The sequence below is a fragment of the Cibotium barometz genome, chromosome 46 (assembly GCF_041138505.1).
Source record: "Cibotium barometz isolate CiBa-2024 chromosome 46, ASM4113850v1, whole genome shotgun sequence".
NCBI lineage: Eukaryota > Viridiplantae > Streptophyta > Polypodiopsida > Cyatheales > Cibotiaceae > Cibotium > Cibotium barometz.
This window is the reverse complement of record NC_141091.1, coordinates 13,743,686-13,753,338: the sequence shown is the minus strand read 5'-3', so window position 1 is coordinate 13,753,338 and position 9,653 is coordinate 13,743,686.

Genomic DNA, 9,653 nt, shown 5'->3' with positions numbered 1-9,653 from the left:
TCCGATGCGTGTGCACGATGGCGTATTCACACACGGACGCCCAACTTTTCTCATTAGGTGGTGTGCTTGGGCGAGCATACATCTACATTGGGCCCTTTTGCCCTTAGTGACCCAACAACGGGACATAACTTGTCCGGCCACACCCAAACAAAGTTATTTATACTAGTAATGTTTACCCTCCCCTATCAAAACCATGATCTCGAAAGTGCATACGACCCCTTATGGGACCCACATGAGGGTGCATATTACAAATGCGCATGCATCCCGCATATACTGTGTCCTGAGTTGGTGTGCTTACCTAGCTGATGCTTTGAATTTATAAATAGGCCAAAGCACCAAAATACGCTTGCTTTATTTCTCTAGGTGTGTACAATTTGTGTACATGTGCTTTACAAGTGCACCTATTTGACAAGAGATAAAGTAAAAACCTTACTCGAGAGAGGGTGTTATGACGGAAGGAGGGGAGTCATGGGGGTAAGGGGAGACTCATGGGTGTTTGGGGGGGGAGGAGGGGAGTCATGGGGGTAGGGGTAACCTTATCAAGACGAGAGAAACTCCTAAAAAATACCATCAAAATATATATTAAATGTGAAGTTTTATAAACAAATGTATCAAAGTTCATTTTAGGGTAATTAACCGAATTTCTTTATTTGGCCAGTAAATAATGCTATGTTTTTCTAGCATTTAGAGTGTGTGTGAGAAGAGAATCTATGGAGACTAACATACGATCTATGAGACATGTACAATCTTTGTTTACTTTAGTTTGTATGAGAAAGAGAATCTAAAGAGACTAGCCGTACAACCCTTGTTTACTTTAGTAGTACAATATTTTTCCTTATACTCTTATCTTTATGTTATGGTTGTAGAAAGGTGAAGAAAAAAATTAGAAAATTCAGACATCCATCTCTCTCTTATGTGCTTGTCTACTCTTATGCTAAGAAGTTTGCTTGGGATTCTCTCCTCCGCATTCTTCTTAAGGTATCAGAGCATCGGTTCGTGTAACGAACTCATCAAGAGGCAAGCAAGAGCCAATCAAAGAAAGCGATAAGGGTAACTCTATCAACAAATCTCTGCAGGTAGCTCCTAGTTTCGCATCTCGTTTTGGCCATCTCGTTTTGGTCCTGCAAGGTTTTCGTAGATACTCTACAAAAGTGTTGACAGTGTGACAATGTTTAGTTGTGCAATGTTTCTATGCATGTTTCACACACAGACTATTGTGCATATTGATTTGAAGCTGGATAAGAATAACTTCCAAGTGTGGAAGTTTAAGATAAACTTCCTCATGGGAAGAAGATATTGAGAGTTTATTATAGGTGACGTGAAGGAGCTTGAGCTTCTGGAGGAAAATCCCACTCCCCTTAACACGTACATACCTTTAAGGCATGGCATGAAAGGGCCATCAACATTATGTATTGGTTCTCTATTAGTGTGTCTCATTCTATGATTAGTCTTAACATGATGTAATGACACCTAAAGATGCATGGGATATCTGTTATAAGCTATATAGTACAAGTACCAAGGCTAAGAAGATGTAGCTAAAGCAAGAGTTACACAATATGCAAAGGAATAAGCTATGTATCAATGATTACTCATTGAAAATTAAAGGGCTTGCAGATGCCATCGTCTCTATTGGAGCGTGACAACTTGGTGTCGATCACTTTGAATGGGCTTGGAAAAGATTATGATCTGTTTTGGACATTTATCCGAACTCTAGAAAATTTTCAAAACTTTCTAGACCTTATAGCTTTTTTGATCAGTGAGATGAATGTTCATCCATCTAGCAATATTCAGCAGTATGCTTTCTACATAGAGACAAGTAGATGTAGAGGTAGATTTTCATCTAGAGATCGAGGCGCAGGCTGATATACGGAAACATGAATCATTGACAACAATAACATAATTCCAATTCGCAAAGAGGTGGAAGAGGCCACATTAGTGGTAGGGGGCGCCAAAGAGGTTGAGGTGGACGATAAAAAAATAAGAGTGGAAATAACATAGCATGCTATTACTATGGCAAACTAGGGCATATAGCAAAGGAGTGCTATGAAAAGTATAATAACATAAAGCAAGGGAGCTATGCATTGTCAACAAGCTGCATCGTCAAGTAAGTAGGATGTGGATAAAAGTGAACAACTTTTTGTAATGTAGCATATGCTTACTTCCATGACTACTGATACACTAAACTCAAGATATAAATGGTATGTTGATTCGGGCAACTCTTACCACATGACTAACCATTCAGAGAGTTAAGAGATGCGAAAAAACTAGGCTATGTAGAAAAATGGAGTGCTCTCTCTTTCCCACCTCTGAAGTGGCATGTGTGTGGTGATACACACACAAGAAAGCAACAAAGCACGTCACACACGACCACGGTGATTGTGTGATATCCACTTGGCATCATCTTCTACACTCTTACCCCTTGCGTGGGCATCCTGGGGGATACGAGCGAGCTTGAGGTGATTTCGGAGAAGTTTGAAGCGACATTAGCTTTTGAGGTTCCATCCAGAGTGATGCAGCATAGCATCGACTTTGAGCTTCCATCGGTTGCCACACTCCAGGACATATCGGGTAGGTGGTTCCGTTTGTGCACTCCGTAAAGTTTTTTGTATTTATTTTTGCCTTTTAATTTTACTTAGTTTTTGTAAATTTTATTTATTAAAAAAAAAAGCTTCAAGTGAGGGTGGCGTACCTATCTCAAGGGAGAGGGGTATTTCTCAAGTATTGTCACCTATTTCTAGCCTTATGTAGGCCAAGCTTGCTCGTATGTGGCAAGCTGTCCTTGCACGCAGATGGCAATTTGTCCTCTATCCACCTCATGACTTGGCGCACAGGAGCCAAGTGTTGTAGGAGGCACGTCTCTGACCCCGTCCTTGTTCAGATGGCCCCAAAATTCTATCCGCAACAACAAAGACACAACACAACCAACTGATAGTTGAACAATCCATAGAGATAGGTATTACATTGTTGGTCCCAGGCATAGATGATGACCTCTTGAACAAGAACGAATTCGGTGACACAGATCTCGATGCTCGATTTGAGGCTGATGTCTCTCTCTTGGAGGAGGTCTCATGATGCGAATTTATTTTGCATCTTTTGGCTAGTACCCAAACCTTAGAACAAAATCAAATTGAGATTTTGACTTAGGAGTTTGCACCACAGTTTAGGCTCCCATCCAATAACTCCTATTGCTAGTGTTACATCTCCTACGCCTGTGCAGAGAAGAGTACAATTTACTTCTTCTCAGTAGGAGTTTGAGACTTCCATAGGGTAGTAGTCCGTAGAGTTTTCCAAGAAGTCTGTAGTGTTTGTTGGGATCTTCAAGGAAAAGGCACACAACAAAGATGCAATCAACACTTTCTTATTACAGAAGTGGTCAAACTTACATAACCTTAGGCATATGCCAGAGGAATTGAGGCCCATTGAGGCAAGTTTGTCCTTGATGGGCAAAGCATATAAATGGTAGATGAGTTTGGCCGATAGTGCTATACACCCTCACATAGGGTAGTACTCCATAGAGTTTGCCAAAAAGTCCGTAGTGTCTATTGGGATCTTCAAGGATCTCAAAGCACTGAGCTTTGGGGGAGAGGAAAAGACACACAACAAAGATGCAATCAACACTTTCTTACAAAAGTGGCCAGACTTACATAACCTTAGGCATATGCCAGAGGATGTGAGGCCCATTGCAAGTTTGTCCTTGATGGGCAAGGCATATAAATGGTAGATGAGTTTGGCCGATAGTGCCAGATGCCCTTGTACTTGGATAGAGTTAGAGATAACATTGTGCAAAGAGTTTTTACCAGTTAATGAGCTTTAGAGGTCTTGGTGTGAGTGGGACAAATTTTCTACGTGTGACATTTCACTCACATAATATATCTCAAACTTTAATGCAATTGCACATCCCTACTGCAACTTGCAACTTTGGTTTCATTTTTGGCTATTGATGGAGACGTTTCTCCTTTTTCTTGGTGCTGAGGTTCTCTATATGGGCAGCACCATAGAGCTCCCTTCAACCCACTGACTTCTTGAATCTCTTGCTTTCTACACGAGCCTCCATGTGTAGCTCACCTCTGTTGCAACTTTGCTTCTTCCCCTGTAGAGAGAATAGAGAGAATCTACTTTACAGCTCCTCCATGTTATAATCATTATGTTGTATTTCCCTTATCATTTGGTAGAACCCTTTTTGTTAAGAAGAAGAAGAAAACAACTTTCTGACTCTAATCTTGGTGTTCTCTTCTAGGGTTTGTGTGAGTGTGTGTGTACTTGCAAGAGCTCAAGCTCTCTTCCTCCCTGCATCTTTTCACATCGTTTGTTATGAGAATAATAGTCTAGAGTTCATGCATGAGGGAAGATGCATTATTTTGCATGGTGAGCATGATGTGCCGGCTATGTCCATGGAGTTTTACCATGCTTATGAGCTCGATGAGATTCAACAGGTATACATTTGTAACCTTTTGCATAATTTTGTTTCCATAGATGAAACAAAAGTGAATAATGTTTTCGTAGATGAAACATTAAATGTAAATGGCCTTGACCCTCTTTTTGTAAACCCAATTTCGTCTGCATGTGGGCAAAACTTGAAAAGCTCCAAGGCTAAAAATGACACTAAATAATGGTAAGTACGTAGATAATTTAAATTCTTTATTGAGAGAGTATCAAGATGTTTTCCCCAAAGATTTTTCGAATGAAGTCCTGCCATCTAGGAAGGTAGACCATTCCATTGATATACTATCAAGTTTCAAGCCTATAAGAAAGCCTGCTTATTATGGAGTTAGCCACTCCAAAGCACAGGAGGTAGAGTAGCAATTATGCGAGAAATTTTTTATAAAACCTAGTTATTTGCCATGGGCTTCGCCTATTCTTTTTGTAAAAAAGAAAGATGGTTGTATGCGTATATGCATAGAATACCATGCTCGTAATCAGATTACGATTAAGAACAAGTATCCAATGCTCCACATCGATGAGTTGTTTGACAAACTCAATGGTGCATGTTATTTTTCTAAAATTGACTGTAGGTCAAGCTAACACCAGTCAGGATCTGGGAACAGGATGGTCCCAAGACCGCATTTAGAACTCAATTTGGGCATTATGGATTTTTGGTCATGCTTTTTTGTTTGACTAATGCACCAACAACATTTATGATGCTTATGGACAACATTTTATATTGGGAAGAGCAAATAGAATCTACCTCTATAGAGCAGCAAAATTACTGAAAACATATAACACATGTCACCCAATAGCCATGCAACTATCCTCTAAACCTTTACTGATATAGTCGGATAGTTGAACCCTCTCAACTTGAACAAATTGGCCCACCAAAATGTCCTCTTGGGTCAAATCTGACTCAAGAACCCTGATCTCAAATCCTAACACCTCAGTTGACCTCCTTTGATTATCTGCTGACCTAAATTGACCCCAGATGACTCTCAGCTGCTCCACTATGTCGAATGTACTCTGATTTAGCTAATTGTTGTGCTGAACTCTGTCAGATTCTTGTCCTCTAGACTAGCAAATTTTCCTCCAAGACCACCATCCCTCAAATCCCTATGTCTAGAACCCTGTTGATTATATCAGCTGACCTCTATCGATTGTCTGATGACTCAGTTCTAATTGAGTTGACTCAATTGACTCAGACCTTACCACTCCTATGTCCTTTGACACTTACAAACCCCCAAACACCCTAGACTCCTCAACGATCTAGCCTTACAACCCCTAATCTGACTCCTAGTTGACTCTGCTAGATATCATTCATCCCACAAAGCTACCTGACTATCCCTAACATACCTCTGACTATGAGACAACTTGACTCTAATTAGTTTCCTCTCAACTCAAAATGTCTAATTCTACCCTTCTACACCCTTAGCAAACTTCCTCCTACACTTAAGTGACCCTGCCTAACACTGCTGACTCTTAGTTGTTGATACTGACTCAGTGGGCCTTGACTTAGTAATCTTCAGATCTTCACTCACAATTGAATTTTCTCAACAATCTTAGTCAAAACAACACAATCATAACTAAAACGCCATAACATAGAACTCTATCATCCACTTACAAAAGATTCAAACCCTACGCAGTATGTCTATTGCATGTAGATAAAATCAAACCAGCCCTCAACAACCTTGAGACCATGGGCTCAAACAAGAGAAAGAAACATGAAAACTAAGAGAACCTCCACAACTTTAAGTCTACTTGATGGGCTATGCGGCCAACTCTGTAGAGCTTCTTCTTCAAACAAAAATTGCAGATGAGCAAAGTCAGGTTGCATCAAGCTCCAACAAAGATGCAAACAGAGATCCTAGGCTTGTCTCTGTAACCTTGAGTTGATCCTTTGACTTACATGCACTCCCTCTGCTCTAGTATTTAAAGAGAATGTGGGGGAGAGGGAGAGCTTCAAACCCCAGCAAGCCAACACACACACACACACAAGAGAGAGCAAGACACAAGAGAGAGATGGATAGCTGAATTTTCTTCCATCTTCTTCTTCTATACTCAACCAACATAACATAAAGATAAGAGTACACACTATATGGGTTAGTACTCAACTACTACAACATACAAGAATAGGTCCATAATGTGAACCTGACTAAATGAGCTAGTGTTATAACTATGCTAGTCTCTAGTAATCCAAAATGGTTGTCACACAGCCTATCATCCCACTGGCCGCATATCACCTATGTTATAGATGCGGAAGCTGTCACACCCAGGCGGGTCATCAATGTCTGCCGTAGCACTAGTTGAGCTCTCGATATCTCAACACCCAGGTGGGTCATCAATGTCTGCCGTAGCACTAGTTGAGCTCTCGATATCTCAACACTCCCCCTCAAGCTCAACTCCACACACTACACTCCAAGTAAACTAAACCTATGGAGCTTCTCTGTGCCCAATTCCTTTGTGAAGCCACTTGATCCTCTGTGCTGACATATACCAGATCTACATCTCCTGCTAGCACCTTCTCCCTCACAAAGTGATAATGCACCTCAACGTGCTTCATTCTAGCATGATATAATGGGTTACTGGCCAACTGTATGCTGCTCATGTTGTCATAATATATGACAACTGCCCTATCCATGGGCTCTCCCATGTCACCAAGTAGCTTCTGAAACCAAGCTACCTCACAAGCTGCCATAGTAGCACCCCTGTACTCTACTTCTATACTCGACAAGCCAACTATTTGCTGCTTCTTACTACTCCAACTCATAGCAGCAATCGTAAATGAGAACATAAAACCACTGGTAGATCTCCTATCTGCAATACTACTAGCCCAATCAGCATCTGTGTACCCATGCAACTGTATCTCTATACCAGACTCATACAAAAGTCCACAATCAACTGTGGACTTTATGTACCTGAGGATCCGTCTAGCCACACCCAAGTGTGGCTTCCTAGGGGCCTGCATAAGCTGACTCACAAGTCCAACAACATAGCTCAAGGCTTCCTAGGGGCCTGCATAAGCTGACTCACAAGTCCAACAACATAGCTCAAGTTTGGCCTTGTAATGGTCATGTAGATCAAACTACCCACTATGCGCCTGTATGTAGTGGGGTCCTCCAAAAGCTCACCTGTATTTGTGGAAAGCTTTGTGTTATGCTCCAATGGCACTGAAATAGGCTTACAGCCTGTCATACCATACCTGGACAACATGTCCAAGCCATACTATCTCTGCAATAGAAAAATGCCATGAGGTGATCTCACCACCTCTATGCCTAAGAAATACCGCAGCTCACCCAAATCCTTCATCTCAAACTTCTGCTTCAAATGCATCCTAACATCATATATGTCTGTATCACTATCACCAGTGAAATAATCAAGTCATCCATATATCGATAACTAATAGCATGATCCCTCTATTTATCTTTTTCACATATAGATGACTAATAGCATGATCCCTCTATTTATCTTTTTCACATATAGTGGAAAATCTACATTGGATATCTGGAATCCAATGGTAACAAGATACTCCCCGATCTTGTTTGACCATGCTCTGGGTGCCTACTTCAAGCCATACAAGGCATTCCGTAACCTACACACAAAATCTAGATGTGCATCACTCTCATAACCTGGTGGCTGCATCATGTACATTTCTTCTTTTGCAAATCACCATGCAAGAAAGCATTCTTTACATCCATTTGATGTAGAGACCAACCCTTCGCTCAGCCATAGCAATGATAGCTCTCACGGTTGCCATTCTTGCAACCGGGCTGAATGTCTCCTCATAGTCTAAGTATGTGCTCTCATGGTTGCCATTCTTGCAACCGGGCTGAATGTCTCCTCATAGACCAACCCTTTACATCCATTTGATGTAGAGACCAACCCTTCGCTCAGCCATAGCAATGATAGCTCTCACGGTTGCCATTCTTGCAACCGGGCTAAATGTCTCCTCATAGTCTATACCATAAGTATGTGCATAGCCCTTGGCAACCAAACTTGCCTTGTACCTGCTCACTGAACCATCAACATTGTGCTTGACTTTATACACCCACTTACATCCAATTGCCTGCTTTTCCTTAGGCAAAGGCACTAACTCCCATGTTGCATTTGCATCCAATGCTGCCATCTCCTCATCCATGACATCTTCCCATTTCTTATTTCCAATTGCCTGCTCAAAGCAAGTGGGCTCAACCTCTTGTATTGCTTTTACCATGTAAGCATAACGATGGGTTGTATATCCACAATATCTCAACTTGTCAATAGGGTATCTAACCCTATCGTTATGCTTTTACCATGTAAGCATAACGATGGGTTGTATATCCACAATATCTCAACCTGTCAATAGGGTATCTAACCCTCGTAGACCTGCATACACCTGGATCACTGCTGCCACGTGTCCTTAAAATAGCCTTGGTTCTTCTTACACTAGGAGTAACCACAGACAGAATGCCAAGCTCCTAACCAAGGCTCTACTCAGAGCCACTAGAGTCACCATCCACATATGAGTGACCTGCTGACAGATTAGGCATAAAAGGTTGATCTACCTTTTCCTTCTCTTTCTGTGATACATGTTACCTGCGTCATTCCTCAACCTGCCTAACCATGGGCTAACGTTGGATCCACTGCTCAAGGACTCGCCAGGTCCACTCAGCACCTGTGAGATTGCTGCTCTACATGTGGTGAAACATCAGCACTTCTTACATTTGCATCTTCTGTTGCCTTCACTACTGGTGCATACCGACTACTCATCTCATCGAAGACATCTTTGCTTACTCGCATCTCACGAGTGGTAGGGTTATAGCATGTATAACCTTTTTTCTCCATAGCATAACTAATGAAGATGCATTTCTTTGCCTTTGGATCCAACTTTGTTCTCACTTCATCAAGAACATGTACATATGCAATACACCCAAACACTTTCCAGTGAGACACATCCGGTCTTATGCATGTAAACTTATGTTTAGGAGTCATACCATGAACAACTGCAGTGGGTGTCCTGTTCATAATGTACATAGCAGTTGCTATTGCTTCTTATGCCTGTAAACTTATGTTCAGGAGTCATACCATGAACAACTGCAGTGGGTGTCCTGTTCATAATGTACATAGCATTTGCTACTGCTTCTGCCCAAAAGTAATGTGGCATATTCTTTTCAGCCATCAAGGCACGTGCCACTTCTGCAATGTGCCTGTTTTTCCTTTCTGTAACACCATTCTGTTGTGCAGAGTGT